The sequence below is a fragment of the Phoca vitulina genome, unplaced genomic scaffold (genome assembly GCF_004348235.1).
Source record: "Phoca vitulina isolate PV1807 unplaced genomic scaffold, GSC_HSeal_1.0 scaffold5, whole genome shotgun sequence".
NCBI lineage: Eukaryota > Metazoa > Chordata > Mammalia > Carnivora > Phocidae > Phoca > Phoca vitulina.
The window spans coordinates 23,691,604-23,710,867 of record NW_022589708.1 but is presented as its reverse complement, the minus strand read 5'-3'; the positions used below and the strand labels follow the sequence as shown (position 1 = coordinate 23,710,867).

General features: G+C 34.0%; 1 pseudogene; it reads left to right on the top strand.

Moving 5' to 3' along the window:
• The first annotated feature begins 18,335 nt into the window (after positions 1–18,335).
• Positions 18,336–18,466, top strand: LOC116631859 (annotated as a pseudogene).
• Positions 18,467–19,264: the final 798 nt, after the last annotated feature.

The following is a 19,264-nucleotide window of genomic DNA, read 5'->3' as shown; positions in this document are numbered from 1 at the left end:
TTATTAATTTGTTCTGCTCATATCCTATATTCGAGCTTATTGTAAGACCTATCACTCCGTATTCAAAACTTTTCCTAATTTTCATAATATTTTATGACCTTGGAGGGGGTGGAACTAAGCATTTTAAAAATACATAATTTTCAGGGCGCCTGGGTGGCTCAGTCGTTAAGCATCTGCCTTCAGCTCAGGTCATGATCCCAGGGTCCTGGGATCGAGCCCCGCATCAGGCTCCCTGCCCCGCGGGAATCCTGCTTCTCCCTCTCCCACTGCCCCCTGCTTGTGTTCCCTCTCTCGCTGTCTCTCTCTCTGTCAAATAAATAAATAAAATCTTAAAAAAAAAAAAATACATAATTTTCTGTCAATTCATGCAACTATATTGTCACCTGCTCATTATATATTACAGAAGAAGTTAGACAAGGAGAAAAAAAGCAGAAAAAATTTAAAGCAGACTACTAAAATGAGAATAAATGTTTGTTAGTTGGGCTAACTTATTGACTATATCTAGGCATTATCATGTTCCTGGTTAGAGACAAGAATTCTCTTTTGTATATCAAAACACTAACAGAAAAGTGTGGGTACTTAAGGGGATATATATCCCTTATCAGTTATGATAAATTAGTTCTGTCTATATTTACGGTCTTTGTTGTGTCTTTCTCCTAGTTGAGTCATCTTTTGGAGTGATATGACAAAGAGTTCTGAGGGGAAAGGTTTCCAGTCCAAGTCTGTAGCTTTTGTTGATTTAGCCCTATGCTTACATCATATTCAGTGCTTTAAATTGCTACAAGTCAAAGGTTACTTTTCAAACTTTAAAGTACTTGAATGGATTTTCACAGTACTGTCTGTATTTAAGTGGAATTGTGCAGCTCTCCTGACTTGTTTTAATGCTTTATATGACTCATTTCTGGAACACCAAAGTAAGCTGAGACTTTTATGCAGCCAACCAAAATACTACACAATAAAATAAAAGGGTGTGTGCTTACACATGTGTATAGAAATATGAAAGAATCATAATCACAGCACAAATTGAACCAATCATAAATTCAGGTACACCATTTAGAAACTTATTAAATATGATAATATACTAGCTCTTAAGCACAGATATTCATTGAGAGATGACAAAAAAATGACATTCAGCTGATCTTATCCTTGGCTGTAAGTCTTACTTTCTTTGGAAGTAGGACATCATAACAATTTTTACTTCCCTAGGACCTTTTCTTAGTTGGATGTTTCAAAGTAGCCTATTTATTTTTAATGATATGATATTCTGTCTTCACTGCCTTTTACAAGGTTAAGTTACTTTTACTTTCATATTACTAAAAATACTGTTTAACCCAAAGTCCTAAATTTCAAATGCTACACATATAAACAGAATTAATGACTTGCAGACTGTGTTCTTCATTTAGTGTATCCAAAATGCAGTACTGCTTTAGATTTTAACCGTTGTAACTACTGTTGCTGTCATGGGGTCTTTGCACATACTTGCTGCTTGGTAGATCTCAGCAGGACAATAAAATGTATGTTCTTTGTTAGAAACTGGGATTTTTCAAGGCTTTAACACACAAAGACCTAATGATGAATACTTTTTCCAGTCTCTGTGGTTGGTGAAATTATGCTTTACAGAGAAACTATAAAAAAGGCTAATATTGTACAAGTAAAAAAATCTACTTCCAAGCCACATTTTGTTAAATAAACATACTGAAGAATTGGTTTTTTATGCTATTATTTCTACTTGAGATACCAAAAATAGCATAAAAGTATCTTGACTTGCTTCATTTTACACATACAAAGACCAAGTTTGAAAATTTAACTCAAAAAATAAATTGTCATTATAATCTACTTTTCTGTTTTCAGAAATGTAAAGGTATTGGAAATTATTAAAAGAAACAAATTTCTAAATATAATAATATGTTTTATTTTTGTTACTATTAGAAACCAAATATTGTAGATGTGACTAAACTTTATTCAAGAGCAAAAGGCAGCGTCATGTGTCGGACCTCATTCCTTTAATATAATTTCTTATATTTTTACGTATATACAGGACGAAATCTACCATATAGAGCACTGTGTATATGTCCTTTCATGTGACTTCTGAAAAATGTATACATAATCTGCTTATTCCTTTTATTTTTTACTTATAACTACATTTATGATCTAATTTCACTTTCATATAAGTTTCAACTGCAAAGTATTCAAATTTGTGGATAGATATCACATTTTAATTTATTAATTCTTATATTGTGGACATATGCTTTGTTTCAGTGTCTCTTATAACCAACTACTGCAATGAGCATTCAGGTCTAAGTGTCCTATTGTACTTGTGCCACAAATGTGTCAGGGTATTCAACTAAGAATGAAACTGCTGGGCCATAGATTATGGATATTTTCAGTTTAATTAGCTGGTGACAAATTGCTCTTAAAAACATAACATCATTTTACCCTGTCAGAATCAGTTAAGGAAAATAATTTTGTCTTTTATTCTTGCCAATAGTTGAACCTCTCATCCTACTTTATTTTTCCCAGTATTATGGTTTGAAATAATGGCTTTTAATTGCTTTAGTTTATAGTTATCTGGTAGCTTATAAGATTGAGCTCCTTTTCATATCTTTAATTGCTATAAATATTTTGGGTTCTGTGACTACTTAATTTCTGTTCATGAACTTTGTTCTAAACCCTATAGGTTATCTTTTCTTTATATACCTTGCATACTATATGTCTTCTCTTATGTTGCATTGTTCTCTCCATCTGTTGTTTTAATCTTTTGCTAGGGTAAGAACATGATCAGAACCCAGTGTTCTAAAATCAATCATGAGAACTGCTATTTAAACAAATTAATTATAAAGATAAAGGAAATGGTAGATTGCATTGGTATAGAAAAAGTATGTGACTTGGTAGATTATTTCTGCATTTATTACTTCTTAGGGGGGTTTGGTCAAATGCCTTTTTAGAAAGGATAATGATTTGCATTCATCCGCTTTACATATAACAAGCAAGGATGTGTTTTGTTCTGATAAAATAAATAGTAACGAACTTGCTCTGAAATTTAGGTTTTATTTCCACTACTTATTAAAATCCTATTTTTATCTAAGGCAGAAATGAAAAGAAAGAAAACATTGTAAAAGTTAGAGAACAATTATTGAGAAAAGAACTTCTTATTCTGAGGTAGAGTTTTCCAGGTTATAATTTTCAAGTAAGGCAAGCTTTATCCTTATCCCTTTGTCCCTATTTCTTTTCAGAGAGGTAGGTACATAACCTCTCTCATCAAAACAGCAACATTTCCTCCTATATTTTTGTTATAATTTGATGTAGGTCTAAATTGCCTATAGTAAAAGTCATCCTTTTAAATCTGCAGTTATGTGAGATTCAAATGACAAAGAGTTGTATGACTGCAACCACAGTCAGGATGTCCCATCGCGACCCCAAATTCCCTCATACCCACTTGTAAACAAGCTTTGTCCTCACTTGATCTCTTGGAAACCCATGATCTGACTTAGGTCAGTACAATTTTCGCCTAATCCAGAACAGCCATTTGAACAGGCTCAGACAGTGGGTAGCCTTTTGGGTCTGTCTTCATTCCATTTGTATTATGAAGGTGAGATTAATCCATGCTGATGCCCATGTAGGTAGTTGGCTGCTTTTTAAACACTGAGTGGTATTTCATTGTATGGATTTGCCACTGATTGTTTACCAGTTCACTAGCTGGACGTTTAGGCTGTTTCCAGTATTCACAAGGGATATTTGAATGAATACAATATTCATATCTTTGGGTAAATACCTAGAAATGAAATTGCTGCATCTTATGGTAAGTGCACATTAACTTTATAAGGAACAGTGTTCCATATGTCTGTGTAATGTTGCCTGCCTTACAGAAATATCTGAGTTCCACTTTCTCCAGTCCCTCATTAACACCTAATAATGGCAAGAGCGGGATCTTAGCCATTCTAGGAAGTGTTTAGTGGTATGTAAGTGTCGTTTTAAACTGATTTCACTAAGGACTAATGATATTATGCATCTTTCCACAGTCTAATTTGCCATTTGTTTGTTTTTATGATGAAGTTTAAATCTTTTTAAATCTTTTGCTGATTTTTTAAGTTGCTTTTATACTTAGTTTTAAGAGTTCTTTATAATTTCTTGATGCAAGTCTTTTATTAGTTATCTATTTTGGAAATATGTTACAATTGCCTTTTGCTTACTGTTTTATTTGAATTATACAGTGTCTTTTGGCAGACAGAAGTTTTCAATTTGATAAGGTCCAACTTACCATGTTTTTCTTTTATAAGTTATATTTTTGGAAAAACTTGCATGTCCTAAGGAAATAATTTTCCTATAGTTTTGTAAAAATTAAAGCTAAATAGTCACATATAATTAATTGTTTACTTGGTTTTATGTATGGTATAACAATTAGATTGAGCTTCAGCTTTTTTCCATATGAATGTTCAGTTGTTCCAGCCCATGCTCTCTAGAAGAGAAAAACATTTCAAATTAGTGATCTGAACATCAGATTTTATACAACTAATAACATCAGAGAGACATTTTTTTTCTGTATAGAAAATTTGCAGTTTGTGCTCATGATATATATATAGGCTGTGTCTGTGTGTCCCTGTGTTGTGTGTGTGCGTATATGTGCGTGTGTGTGTGTGTGTGTGTGTGTGTGTGTTGAAGGTGGTGTCAGTGATTAGTAAACACATGGTGAGCTCACTCTAATTAAACTTTCTTGATAATATTTGAAATTGAGTGAATTTTTCTTTTAGGTGAAACACTTGCTCACAACTCTATTTGTAAATATTTTTAGATTTGCTCTCTCCAATGAGAAAAGAATAGAAAGTATGACATGTGCACTAGAGAAATTAACTATCTAATCACATGTTTAAAATGTTGACTAAACATATTTCCAAATCCCTAAGTATGACTTCATGCTCTTTATGTATGCTCTCATTTCTACTTTTTCCTAATGTCACTATATTTAACAAGTATATTTAGAATTCTTTAGAAGTAACAAGAATTATGGATATAGTAAAGTTATTGATACAGTTTATTTTAATTTTTGTGAAAAACAGTCATCATAAGACTTCATTTGTAAAACAGGTATAGAGTGTATCCAAAGTACAACTCTAGTGATTGTCTATTTACTGTTTACATTTTCTTCAAAGGCTCATTAAAAATGGGAATTGTAAATAATGTGAAACTATGAGAAGTGGATACACACTCTTAAAAGTAAGAGAAAAATTGGCAAGCTTGAATACATAGATTTTTAAAACAGGTTCATTTCTCAATAGAATGTGAGACAAAAAGAAAAACAAATATTCTTGTGATAATATGTTACAATGTGCTATCCTAAATACCTATTCTAGTAAAAAGTTATAAGTGCTGTATTTTCTATTAAATTGAAAGGGAAGTTTCAGTACTTTTGTCTGTAAGGGCAATAATATCTGGGTGTTAAAAATTTTATTCCTGTTTCTAACACAAGAACAAATATAAAATATTAAGAAATAAAAATGTTCCAAGGTTCCATAGCATGATAAAAATAGCCTCTGACTTAGAATTAGCCCATAGTTCTGCCCATGTGAATAACCTAACTCTCATTTATGTGACATATGGTTACCTAACTACATCTTTAATTTCTTTTCTAATTTACTGGTAATGAAGAATATTATAGTAAATAGTCATTTTATTAATTATCTTATATTCAGCAATCTACACTTATGCTAGTCATTATAAAAAAATGATTAATGTGATAGAAGTAGCTCATTTCATCAGAGAACGACATTTTCACTTGCTTTGACACTTTATTGTGGCAGTCATCTCCAAACATAAGGTCACAGCTGTTCTGTGACATTTTTACACAATGGAAAATCAGCCTGTTCCATAGAGAAATAAAAAAGAAATTTAATAACCTGACATTTGAAAGTAGAAAAAAAGCATTTCAAATACAGGTAATTTTACATGGATCTTATGTGAAAACAACATCAGTGTTAAAGAAATAAAGAGGAATATTTTCTTAGGCCAATTATAATACACAGACCTAACAAGGCCATCATTGTGAGTCATTTTTCCAACCAGTGAGCAAGACTCACAAGTTTATGAAACCTTTTCAGCAACTTGGGTCCATGCAAACCTCTTCAGTTTTTACTGTATATGGAAAATTGCTATTTACTTATAGTTTAGTAGTGCTTTTATAACTTCACATATGTATTTATTTTGATGTAGAACTGCCATAAATAAGTACATCTGTATCTTAAAATTACACTTTTTTTTTTTTTTTTTAAAGTATTCTCCTTGCCCAATGTTGGACTTGAACTCATGACCCTGAGATCAAGGGTGGCATGCTCTACTAACTGAGCCAACCAGAAGACCCTAAAATTACACATTTTAATTGCAATACAATATAATGAATATTACTACATTATTGGAAGTGCTTCTGTCCTCTCCTTTCAGTCCATGAATGTATCTATTCTACCACCACTGTCAGGTTGTTTTAATAATTTGAATTTTTATTCTCAATTTCTATCTTATCTATAGTATACCTGCTAAATTTATGTTTATTATTATTGAAATTTTGAGATTGGCTTAATAAAGACTAAGCTGTAAGTCTGTATAATTAAGCTTTTCATATTGAATATTGATATTATTTTATCTTTTGTGAAATCATCTCTACCTCAGAAATTGTGGTTCTTATTATAAGGCATTTGGGCTATTACTTTTTTTTTTTTTAAAGATTTTTATTTATTTATTTGACAGAGATAGACACAGCGAAAGAGGGAACACAAGCAGGGGGAGTGGGAGAGGGAGAAGCAGGCTTCCCGTGGAGCAGGGAGCCAGATGCGGGGCTGGATCCCAGGACCCTGGGACCATGACCTGAGCTGAAGGCAGGCGCTTAATGACTGAGCCACCCAGGCGCCCCTAGGCTATTACTTCTGATCTAACTTGAACATTCATTCAACTATCAAGTATGGCTTCTAATAAAGGAAATACTAATGACTATTTTTAATCAATATTTTGAGTTTTGATTTTTTTAAATTTTGGGTTTTATGCATATTTGACTCCTTGTTTTGTAAAACAATTGAAAGCAGTAAGTCTTTTTACCATTGTGTATTTTGTCTTATTTTTTTGAACCTGCCCCAAATTCTGTATATATAATTCTTCTTCCATTATTTCATCTGTCTCCGCGTCTCTAAAAGCCTTCTATGCTGGTGACTTGAATATGTAGCCCCCCCTGCCCCCCGCCACCACAATTGTCTGAAATATATTTATATCTGTATTTGGATTTGTAATATGTATCTCAAGTTTAAAACTAAACTTATCAAAATTGAAACATATTTTTTAACCCCACCAAAGCCATGCCCTGCCATCATCAAGTACCTTCCTTCTGTGCATCATACCAACAGTTTGCTCACACAGAGATAGAGGAGTTATTCTTGATTCTTCTCATTTCTTTCCATGTTCCCACAACCAATTAGCAGCAAGTTGTTCATTTCTACTTATAATATTTTGTCTAAGTCCATCTTTCCTATTATCCACTAGTCTATAAACTATTTGCCCAGACTACTGTAAGTGTCTCTTAATTGGTTGGTTTGCCTTTGTTTCCATCTGTCTTACAGTTCCATTTCCAGATAGCAGCCTGGGAGCCATTTCTAGAGCATAAATCAAATAACATAATTTCTCTCTATAAAACAGGCCAATATTATCCCATTTAAATCAGATTGAAATTCAGACTTCTTTACCACATGGCTTACCAGGTGCTACATGACCTGGCCCAAATCTGCCACTCTAATTTCGTCTCCCACTGCTTTTTGTATCCATTACCGGGACTCAGAATTCCCTAGCCTTCTTTCTTTCCCTTACACATATCATTTCAGTTTCAGAGTCTTTGACATCCACTTAGAATTATAGTACCCATATCTTCAAATAGCTACTTTCTTTTTGTTGTATAGATTTAAATTCAAGTATCTTTTCATCAGATTATATGTCCTGTAATCCCAACTAAAATTCTATTAATTTCTGTCATATTACCAAGTGTATTTCCTTTATTATACCGAAAATTATCTTAAAAATTTTGTATTACTTTTTTAGCCTGTCTTTTCAGTATTTCCTTTGGGAACAGAGATTCCAATTATTCAGTATACTGTATTCTTAGAAACCAATATAATTCCTAGATTATAGCATCATTCAATAAACATGTCAACTTACTGATATGGACTAAATGTTTGTGTCCCCACAAAATTCATATGTTGAAACCTTTATTCCCACTGTGATTGTATTCAGAGATAGAGACTTTCAGAGGTAATCAGATCATGAAGGCAGAGACTTCATGAGAGGATTAGTGCCCTTATAAGATGAGACTGGAGAGAGCTTGCACTCTTTCTGCCATATGAATAAACTAGAAACAGGGTCATCACAAAATCCAATCATGCTGACACACTGATTTTGGACTTCCAGCCTCCAGAACTGTGAGAAATAAATGTATGTGTTTTTTTAAGCCACCCAATCTATGATATTTGGTATAGCAGCCCAAGGAGACTAAGACACCAAATTCTTTTGTAATTAGAGAAAATAATATTTTGAAAAGACATTTTAGGGCACTTATATAATTATTGTGGCATTTAATCTTTATCAACAGTTACACACACTTTTTTTCTGATATATTTGTCTGTTTACTTGCTTATTTATTTTATTCCCATGGAATTGATTTTTCTAATATATCTACTAGTTAAGTAAACCATCTTCTGTGTATAAGATGGTTCTGTTAATAAGATATGAGGATGAAATAATCCTGATTGATAATTTCCATGTATCCATCCGGTCATTCATTCAACCTTGTTTATGAAATACCCACCAAATGGTGGGCAGTATCCAGAGTGTCCAGAGTGTCCAGTGTGTCTAATTAGGAGACAATCTCAACAAATAAAGAAACAAACATAGTAATATGGCAAATGAGGTAAAGTGCTATGGAGAAAATTAAGCAAGGTAAATAGAGGTGGTGTGTTCTAAGAACATATTTATATAGTGAATTTGGGGAAGTATTTGTTCACATAAAATTTGAGCACTGACATGAAGGAACTGAAGCCATGACCCATCTGCAGGGGACGCATTCATGGTGCAGAGAAAAACTAAGGATCTGAAGACAAGAGAGTTGTTCTATTTGGGGAAGAGCAAAAATTCCAGTATTGCTATAGCTGAGTAAATAAAGGCAAGGGCTAGTTGAAGTGAGAGTGATGTAAATTGTGCTGAGTTTTATGGCCTAAGGAAATTACTTTTTTTTTTTTTTTTTTTTTATTAGCAAGATGGGCAGCCATTTGGAGGGGCTCATGCAGAGGACTAATATGGTTTGATATATGCTTTAAAATGCCAACTTTCATGCTGTTTGTGCAGGATAAAAGCAGGAAAATCAGTTATAAGACTGTTGTAATTACCTAGGTGGAGGATACTGGGTGACTTGGGAAAGAATAAGTGATAATACTGAAAGTAGTTGCTTGTGAGTTGTGATTGTTTGTTTGTTTGTCAGAGGTAATTGGGAGACGTTGGATTTCTAATGTCAGTTGGCATGTTTATTAGATACCCAATAGGAAAAATCAAGTACACAGATTCATGTATATAAGCTTGAAATTTAGAGGTCTGGGCACTGGGTAAATGAATACAAATTGATGAAACCAGTTGAGATACTCAAGAATTGCATACATAGAGAAAATAGAAACCATTCCAGTTGTGAGCCCTGAATCATGTTTAATATAGAAGTGGTCAATTATTGAGGGACCATCAATAAAGAAACTGGTGTGTCCCAGTAAGTATAGGAATAAAAGGAATAGGTAAAGAGGTGTTGCATAATTGAGAGCATGGAAATATGATTTCTGCTTCTGGTTGTGTCAGAGTAAGTGATATTGAATTTACCTTCCTGCTGAAAACAACCATAAAACTGGGCACAATGAATGAAACAAGTGTTTTTAAACATTGCGCTAGTTCAGAACTTTGATCCTTGAAGGGAAGGAAAATCATCAGGTGAGACTCATGATCAACATGTAATCACCCCAATCCTACCCTAGCCTTCTGCCTGGGAACACTTTACTACAACAATGCAGGAAAGAGAATCTCAAGCATGGCAGAAATCTTGCTAAGTTGAGGAGGCTAAAGACTGCTAAATTAGTTATAATTTGATTAGCAGAGTACCAGAGAAGAGAGTGTTGTACAAAGGGGGAGATCAGTAGTCTTTGTGTAGAATCTTAACTGAAGACTATGCTGGACATGTACAGAGCAAGACTGCAAGCTCAAATTCCACTTCTAGCATAGATGTAACAACAGTAATCATATATACCTTCCCATCTAAAGCAAATAAAATCGGGGCAAACATATTTAAACAAAAATCCCTCAGACATTGCACATCAGATCATGAATAAAAGTGATCTCTGAGATACAAAACACATACCAAGTGAAACTTACAGTCACCCAAGTTTACTGTCTGGAGAATATTCCCAGACTGAAGCAAAGGAGGAACTTAAACCTAACTGTTGGTCTCCTTGAATTGATGAAACAGACTGGGATCTGAGATGCGCAGGGTGGCTGGAATTTGCCACCAGTTTGAAAGAACACTGGAGAGGGGAAAGCTGCACAGAGACAGAACTCCAAATAACAGCAGAGTCCCTTGAGTATTCTGAAGAGGACTGATCAGCATATGCATTTAAGAAAACTTCTGAAGGAAGGGAATAAACCACTCAAAGGATTAGAGGAAACAATGCCCAGAGCTGACACAGAACCAGGAAGAGTGCTTATTTCCAACAGCCAAGGTGGAACCCTTCATGATAATGGGCATTAGTTAGAATACAAGGAAGCTTCTTGCTTCAGTCCTGGGGAAAATTAACCCTATATTAAACAGACATAGTTATGCATAACAAACATTAAAAGTAAAACCCAAGATTGTCCAAGTAACTTAATCACATTCCAGAAAAGATCAAGAATATACATAGGGATACAAAAAATAATACAGCACCAAACAAGGTAAAAAAAAAAAAAAAAAAAAAATCTTAGAAAATTAGGAACGAAAAGAGTATTCTACAAGTTGGTAAAAGACATCTATGAAGAGCCTACAGCTAATATCATACTTAATAGTGAAAGAACAAATACTTTATGCTTTACCCTGAAGATCACGGACAGGGCAAGAATATCTACCCTGATTACTACTATTCCACAATATACTGGAGCATATTGCCAGTGAAATCAGGCAAAGAAAAAAAAAAAAAAAGTCCAGACAAGAAAAGAAAAAATAAAAATGTCTTTGTATTTAGATAATGTGATTATTGACATAGAAATCCCTAAGGGATTTAACAACAACAACAAACAACAAAAAATTATTTCAACTGATAAGTAGCTTTAACATGGCTGAAAATACAAAATTAACACAATAATCTATTATATTTTAACATACTGGTGGTGTACATTTGAATATTGAAAGATATGAAATAATTAGAATATTTGGGACCAAAGATATTCAAGGTCTACACACATGTGCTATGGAGGGTTAATTCAGCAAGCATGGAACTGGCCTGAATTATTTTTCTAAACTACCTGCAAGGCACTGACCTCCATCAAGTCATGAAATAATTTGAAAAATAATGTTGCTTTGTAACCATGGGTTTCAGTTATATGGAGTGGCTTACATAAGGTTGTCCCATTGTTTATTGATAATAGGGAAATTTAAAATCTGTATTCTTTCCTGGTGATACCTCCAGAGTGCTTTACTTCTCATCTGTATATGTATAGCAGGGCATGAGAATCCTCGATTGAAACAGCATATTGGGTTTCTGATTCTTATGTGCTCTGTACACATGTCAGTATCTTCTGACCCAAGAGGTAAGTGTATCCTGGTGTAGCATTTGTGAAGGGAAAACAGAGTTTAAGATTCACCTGGAGGCACCTGGGTGGCTCACTCCATTAAAGGACCAACTCTTGGTTCTAGCTCAGGTCATGATCTCAGGGTTGTGAGATTGAGCCCTGCATTGGGCTCCATGCTAAATGTGGATCCTGCTTAAGATTCTCTCTCTAGGGGCACCTGAGTGGCTCAGTCGGTTAAGCATCTGCCTTTAGCTCAGGTCATGATCCCGGCAGTTCCGGGATCAAACCCCACATTAGGCTCCCTGCTCAGAGGGGGGGTTCTGCTTCTCCCTCTCTGCCCCTCACCCTGTTCATGCTCTCTTTTGCAGTCTCTCTCTCTCAAATAAATAAATGCAATTATAAAAAATAAAATTGTTAAAAAAAAGATTCTCTCTCTCTCCCCCTTCTCCCCCCAAAATAAAATAAATTCACCTTGCTGGATCTTATACTCTGAGGGAGATTTTGACCTTCATGCATATGTTTATTTTAGTCTTTTACTAGCATATTATTCTTTTCCAAAAAAAAAAAAACTATAGATTTGTAAGCAATCTCATTATGGCTGTTGTGATTCTCCTTTGGCAATAAAACCCTAAATGTTATTTTTAGTGCAACATCATGAACCACTAAACATTGCTGAAGGAAATTAAATAAGATGTGCACAAACAAAGAGATACACTGGGTATATGGATTTGAAGATTCAGTGTTGTTAAGATGTATATTTTTCCCAAGTTGATCTATAGGCTTAATGAAATCACATTAAAATACCATCAGGCTCTTTTATAGAAGCAAACAAGCATATTTAAAAAGTCATATTGACATGCAAAAGGTATAGTGTGGTTAAAACACATTAAAAGAAAAAAAAGATTTATAGGACTTATACTATCTGTTGTCAATCTTATTATAAAGCTACAATAATCAAGGGAGTACAGCAATGTGTCAAAGTAGACAGATCAATGCAAAATAATATATTCCACAAATAGACCCACATATTTGTGGTTAGGTGATATTTTTACAAAAGTACTAGGGTAATTTAATAGAGAAAGTATAGTCTTTGCAATAAATGACCTTGATAAAAGTGGATATACATGTGTAAAAAAATGAACTTCAACCCATACTTTGTACCACATACTAAAATTAACTCAAAATGGGCACTGATCTAAATGTATAGACCTTAAATTATAAAATATCTCTAAGTGAACATAAGCAAAGTTCTTTGATCTTGTTCCCTCTCAATGAATGTCTTCTCTTGCTACTGATTTATATGGTATTATTCTGCTCTCTCAGGTCAGACTTAATACACACTGTTTGAGGGGAAGGCATTCCATGCATAAAAAGGACCACTCTTTTCTATCCTCCCTGCTAGTGGTACTATGTAGAAGGCATGGGTATGATCAATATTGGAAGAAATCAAAGCCAGAAGTGTAATGATTACAGCCTAAAGATTTCAAAAGATTCCATGGCTGGAAACGTGTTCTTGTTTACACAATAAAATTCTGAACACAAATTTAGTACAACCATAAAATGAAAGATTGTTCCCACTGCCTGCATATTCTGGGTAAGACTTGCCTTATCATCAGTGAAACATGCTAACAAAATTTGGGAGAGTCATTGAAAGCAAGTATATATGGTGGTACATTGTATGATGCAGCATCATGAGTAATGATGTGGCCAGTAACAAATAAGTGGTGTTATGAAGCAGCAGAGGCAAGATGATCTCTATTGGTTCATGTATACTGGCCCTAAAGGGCCATGGCATGTGAGTAAATAATGTGTGTTCTTCATGTTGGGAGATACGAAATCAGCCAACAATGGCACTTTTTGACAAATGAAAAGATTAAGAGATGGTTCTTGACCTGGCCAAGAGGAGATGGTACTTACATACTATGAAGAATCTTCATACACAATGTTTGAACAAAAACAAATACTCTTCTCTACCCATTATTTTAAATCATAAAATTACCATATGAACCCATAAATTTTCTAGTACATTTTAAAATAAATTATGTATATAGGAAAGGGAACAATAAAAATGTTTTCCTTGAGTCCTACACAACTTAAGGACAACTCTGCTATCAATATTGAGTTTACTGATTTCAAAATTGTACTGTTGTTATATAATAAAATTCTCTTGTGTGGGGAAAATGTACATGGAAATATTTAGGAATAAAAGGCTCAGTGCATAAAATTTACTCCCGGGGCACCTAGGTGGCTCAGTCGTTAAGCGTCTGCCTTCGACTCAGGTCATGATCCCAGGGTGCTGGGATCGAGCCCCGCGTCAGGCTCCCTGCTCAGCGGGGATCCTGCTTCTCCCTCTCCCACTCCCCCTGCTTGTGTTCCCTCTCTCGCTGTGTCTCTCTCTGTCAAATAAATAAATAAAAATCTTTAAAAAAAAAAAAGAAATTTACTCCCAAATGATTCAGTAAAATATTACACACAGACACACACAAATACATGCACACTCACTTTGAAATGTTTTATTTTCTTAATACTTCACCTTTTTATTTTATTTGAATTTTTATAAATATAAGGTAAATTAAAGAACTGCTTTTTGACAATGTTAAAGGAATTTTGAATACCAGATATGTGCAGTGTCCTACCTTATGTTATCCTGTTTTACTTTAATATACCTGATTGTAAATTAATTTTATTTTCCAAAATAGAGTGCTAATCAGTGGGACATAGCAAACACTGGCAATGTAAGTCTCTAAATAGATCTTATACTAATCAAAAGGAGCATAACATATCATGCAAATGTTCAGGAGTCAAAGATTCAAAAGATAATTTATAATTTTAAAAATATATTTTGTCATTTTATGTTCTCTTTTTTTCAATTTCATCTTTAAAGAAACTTAGTTACCTCATATAAAAAGGAACTGATTTCTAGGTTATATAGCTAAAAAAAAAAATTGTATATTGGTGTAAAAGGCCAGAGAGAACAACTGTGTATAAATTAAATGGAGATCTCTACATAAGTTATTTTTTCACTCCTCTGATTTGCAAAAAGTATTAATACAATGTATATTTGTTAATTTCATTTATAGTTGGAGACTGATGATTATTCAGTCACTAAGAAGGATTTTGATACCTGGAATAAGATGAAACAGGAAGTAACTTGTAGGACCAAGGTATTAGAATGAGGTGAGTCTGAGACAAATGCAGGCTAAGAGATTGAGAAATAACCCCACTTCTGACCTCACTTCTGTGTTAATATCATATGATTATGGACATGAACAAAATAAGTATTGAAATACTCAGAACTAAATAATTCAAATCCAAAAGGATTTTCATCTCTAAGTTGATAAAATATCATGTTTATGATGATCTCAGCAAATGCCAGTTAATCATACTAGTAAGTAGTGATGGACACAGTGGATATTATTCCTCAGATTGTCAAGATTTGATAGACTTAACAATAATGAAAGTGACCAATTACACTTTCTCATGCATCTCCTTAATTTTATGTCAGTAACTGTAATAGAAAGTAAAAAACTGGGAACTTAAAATGAACATACAATTTGCATTTGGATTTCCTCCTTTGCTTTTTTTCTCGTTTTAGACATAAGAAAATATTCCCTCAGGTGAAAAGGGACAATGTAGCCACTTTGATGCTTCTTCCTTTTGGATAAGAAAAAAAATCAGAGTTTTGACAGAACCTAGTATTTTAGATTGTCTTTGGTCTTTGACACTTTTCAGCAATGGTCAGTTTTCAGGCAAGACATACTATGTATTTGCCATCTTCAATTTGGGAAAATAGAGAAAAGGTGATTTCCATTTATCTGTGACTCTACTATATTGTTTTAAATATTTTGAGAGATTTGAATTTGAATTTATTATCCACTTGCCATTTTAAAATTCTTATTTTTTGAATATGAAGACTTTAGGAGTCCTTATAGTTTTATCTGTGTTTCAGTTCCTTGGTCATTCTGATATCATCAGGGACTTTGAGAGGATTTCAGATCATGATCTTCCAACTCCAGAGCTCTACCCACTCTTCCTTTAATGGTCCTGCTGCCCAGGTTCAGGGTTCAGTTCCCATTGATTATATGAAAATTCAAGAGATGCATTATATTTATTCAGTTTTAATAATGAGACAAATAATATGTCTGTTAGGGTTGTCTGGGTGGCTCAGTTGGTTAAGTGTCTGCCTTCAGCTGAGGTCATGATCCCAGAGTGCTGGGATCGAGGCCCTCCTCGAGCTCCTTGCTCAGCAGGGAGCCTGCTTCTCCCTCTCTACACCGCTCCCCGCAGGTGCTTTCTTTCTCTCTCTCTCTCTCTCTCTGACTTTCTCTGACTCTTTCAAGTAAATAAATAAAATCTTTAAAAAAATAAAAAAAAAGTTAAATGACAAAACTAAAACAACGTGACAACAATTGTGATGTCCTTTATTCAAGGGCAAACAACTCATGGATTAAGGGACTACAATGCCTCACAAGCAGTGGAGTACTCTTAATGAGGGATCTGGGGAAAGAGCAAGTTTTATAGAGTGTTAAAAGAGGCAATGCAGGAACAGGGCATGGTTGGCTCGGAGGTCAGGGATTTCCTTATAAGGCTAGCAGCTCCTATTTTCTAGGGTAAGATAAGCTAGCTAACAGTGAATTGGAGGATCATGATTGGTGTATGTTAAGTTTCCTTGAGGGGTATTTCCCCTAAGTGTAGGCTGACTTAGGTTGAGGTTTGGGGCAGCCCCCCTTTTGTGGGTCCCGATATACGAATTAACTTTGTCATATCTTAAAAGTTGTAACTCTCCAAAAGTCTTCTTTTTTAGTCAAGTATAATTAACATACAGTGTGATACTAGTTTCAGGTGTACAATATAATGATCCAACAATTCTGTACATTGCTCGGTGCTTATCACAATAAGTCTACTTTTATTCCATTTTACCCATTTTTCACCCATCCCCGACCCTTCCCCCTTCTGGCAACCAGCAGTTTGTTCTCTATGTAAGGATCTGTTTTTTTGTCTCCTTTTTCAAGAATGTCCTTTTGTGGGGATGTTCTATATTCTTAAAATTAATATAGCTTTTGTAATCTTTATTTTATTCATTTTCTATTTATTTAATAGATTCAAGCTATAGGAAAATGGTGCCGTGACAAAACTGCTTCATGTTCATAAAATGCCTTTTTTCCCCTTTTGATCTTCATTCTACCATGCCCTCCTCTTAGGCTTTTGTCCTGTCACTTTTATAAAGTCTATGACTTTCCAGAATCTGTGACTTTTATAAAACTGTTATTGTTTTGGTTATAAGTTGCAATGATTTTCCTTTAGCTTAACTTCCCAATTACCACAGGTAGAATTTTTCTGAAAAGTAAAAATTTATTTGTTATTTGATATCTTTATCTGTGTACTCTCTTTAATTTTGAATAATTCATTTAAATAAAACTAGGCATCAGCTATAAAAAGTGACTAACCTTTAAATGAACATTCATGTTCAAAGAGCACTCACAGTATGCTTGCAATATCTCCTCAGGGAAACCTGCTGATCACATACCTGAGTAATATACCTCTTCCTTGCCAAGAAAGCAATGATGATATTTTCTTTCCCAGAAACCTATTGGTTTTATTTTTAACTATCTCTATTAGTTTTATATACTGCATAACAAATTATGAAAATCTTAACAGCTTAAAACAATACACATTTGTTATCTCACAGTTACTATAGGTCAGAAATCCAAGCATGAATTGGATAGGTCATTTCTTAAGGTCTCACAAAGCTGAAATCAAAGGTCTTTCAGGGCTGGTTTGTAATCTGGAGGCTCAGCCAGGGAAGAATCTACTTCCCAGCTCCATTAGGTTGTTGGTAGAATTCATTTCCTACAGTTGTAGGAATTCTGGCAATTTGCTTCTTAAGCCAACCACCCACATGTAGGACTAGGTGATTCTTATAGCAAAATCGAGCCTTATTTAATGAAATCACAGGAGTGGTATATCTTTGCCATAGTCTATTGGTTAGAAGCAAGTCATGGATCTTTCTCATTGTAAAAGAAAGGGAATCACACAAAAGGACAAAAGCATGAACAACAAAATGCTGGTATCGTAAGAGCCCACTTTCTAGTTCATTTACTGAGTGTTTAGTATCTATAACATCTATTTGGTGATTCCTGGAATCTTGTAATTTTTCCCTATTAACATGTAATATTACATGTTAAAGCTTAAGGTTTTATACTTCATAGAATAGTTGCAGCTGAGATCTGCTACTACTAATTTATTATCATAATAAATATTTTTGTCTTTATTACTGTGTTTATTGCATACTAAATACTATTATAATCTATGTACACTTGCTTTGGAAAAGAATATACCTAATAGCTGGTTTAATTCTATGCCACAATTTCTTGAAATTCTTAACAGGGCTATAATTACTTGAAATTCTTAAAATGGCTACATTTGGTTATATAATAACTATAAAAATTTAAATAGTTCATGGTGTAAACTTCAGGATAGGTATCATGCCATTTATTGTTCTAAAATAGGAACATAGAAGCTTTGTGCAATGGCGGTATCGTAGCCAATGAGGTTTATCCGAGGTAAGATTATTGCTAATTAAAATAGGAACATAGAATTCCTTCTGTATACATAAAAGGTAGCTCAGTTATTGACATTGTTCCAAACAAAATCTTTAATCAATATTTTAAAAACGATGCATTCATTTTGGAATACTATACCTCACCTGACATTAAATATGAGGTGTTTCTGATGTTTTCTAATCTCTAAGATTCCACATTATATGCAAATTTCAGTATTTGCGGTAGGCTTTGGAAAATATGTCTACATAAATTAGAAAGAGTTGTCAAAAGATCTGCACAGCTATTTTGTTTATAAAATGTAACTCTATCTTGGTCTTCCATATATCTTTTAAATCTGAAAACTTATTTCCTATACTACTCAAATATAATTAAACATATAATAGCAGAGAAATTAAATTTCTCATTCTGACCATAATTCTGGGAAGGGATTTTAATAGTTTTACCCTCTATGAAGCTTATAAATACTAATGCACTCATTGGAACTCTTTACTTTTTTTTTAAGATTTTATTTATTAATTCGACACACAGAGATACAGAGAGAGAATGAGCAGGGGGCAGCAGAGGGAGAAGCAGGCTCCCTGCTGAGCCAGGAGCCGGATTTGGGGTTCCATCCCAGGACCTGGGATCACGACCCAAGCTGAAGGCAGACGCTTAACCATCTGAGCCACCCAGGAGCCCCAAGGAACTCTTTTATGTATTTATTTTTAACAAATATTTGAAAATCAGAAAGCTTCCAGTAATTTAACTATCAAATAGGTTAAGACACACACATGTCTATACATAGTAGGAGATAGGGAATCAGTCATTCAGTATCATGCAGTGATGACTTCCCACATTTATCTAACATATGCATTCCCATTTGTTTGGTTAAGTTGGGTTTTGAG